Genomic DNA, 1,354 nt, shown 5'->3' with positions numbered 1-1,354 from the left:
AGTCAAGGCTATGGTTTTTCCAGTGGTCATGTATGGATGTGAGAGTTGGACTGTGAAGAAAGCTGAGCACCGAAGAACTGATGCTTTTGAACTGTGGTGCTGGAGAAGACTCTTGCAAGTCTCTTGGACTGCAAGGAGATCCAACCAGTCCATCCTAAAGGAGATCAGTCCTGGGTGTCCACTGGAAGGACTGATGTTGAAGCTGAAACTCCAGTAATTTGGCCACCTCATGTGAAGAGTTGACTCATTGGGAAAGACCCTGCTGCTGGGAGGGATTAGGGGCAGGAGGAGAAGGGGACGACAGAGGATGAGATGGCTGGATGGCATCACCAACTCGATGGACATGAGTTTGGGTGAACTCCAGGACTTGGTGATGGACAGGGAGGCCTGGCGTGCTGCAATTCATGGAGTCGCAAAGAGTCGGACATGACTGAGCGACTGAACTGAACTGAACTTGCAATAAAGGATCAAAGAACATACAGTGGAGAAAGTATAGCTGCTATAATAAATAGTGTTGGGAAAACTGGACAGACACATGCAAAAGAATGTGTCTCGAATGAGACTTTTCCCCTCTATATTCTTCCCATATTGTTTGAAACTTTATGAATCAGAATGTACAATGTATTTCTTTTGTATTAAAAGAACAGAAAATTAAATAGATGAAGCAATGTTATTTCTGAACTGATTATTAAAGATAGGATTTTCCTTGTAGAGAAAACCTAGTCCAGAACAGACTATCAAAGCAAAAATAAAAACACTCAGCCTGGGCTAGCCTTGTGCAGTCTTGCGTATTTCTCTTCCTTTTACTTTCTTTGCTCAAGATTGCTGGAGGACGATCCCAAGCCCCCAGTCAGAGGTGGGAATAGCATCAAAGCTGACGGAGACCTCGTCCACACGACAGGCATGGGACCACACCATCCAGGGCTTCAAAATAAGTCAGGGGTTTACCCTGAATTTCGTGTTTTCTAAACTACCTTCTTTGAAATGACCTATGTCAAGGTAGAGATGACCTGAGAGAAACAAGAGTGCTACAGGGTCACAAGAAAATAAAATCTTCCTGCAAAGGCTCATAAAGGACAAAGGTGCCCTCAGGCAGACGGGCCAGCGGAGCAGTAGCTGCAAAACAATCAGTCGTGTGTGTTGCAGCAGCAGGACTCAACCAGCAGGAGCCCTGCTGCAGTTTGAAATCCCATCTCTTAGTCACACATTCCTGTCCAGGCTTAAACGGCAGGCAGGTGAAGGTTCCCCTACACCAGGTGGAAAGCAAAGGTTTGGTGCAGAGTCCAAAGACAGCACTGAACAGCAGCGTGGCCACAGGGAAAGGCAGAAGGAAGAGGGAGAAAGACTGACCTGG

The sequence above is a fragment of the Oryx dammah genome, unplaced genomic scaffold, assembly GCF_014754425.2.
Source record: "Oryx dammah isolate SB20612 unplaced genomic scaffold, SCBI_Odam_1.1 HiC_scaffold_11212, whole genome shotgun sequence".
In the NCBI taxonomy this organism is placed as follows: Eukaryota; Metazoa; Chordata; class Mammalia; order Artiodactyla; family Bovidae; genus Oryx; species Oryx dammah.
Note: the sequence above shows the minus strand (reverse complement) of the source record.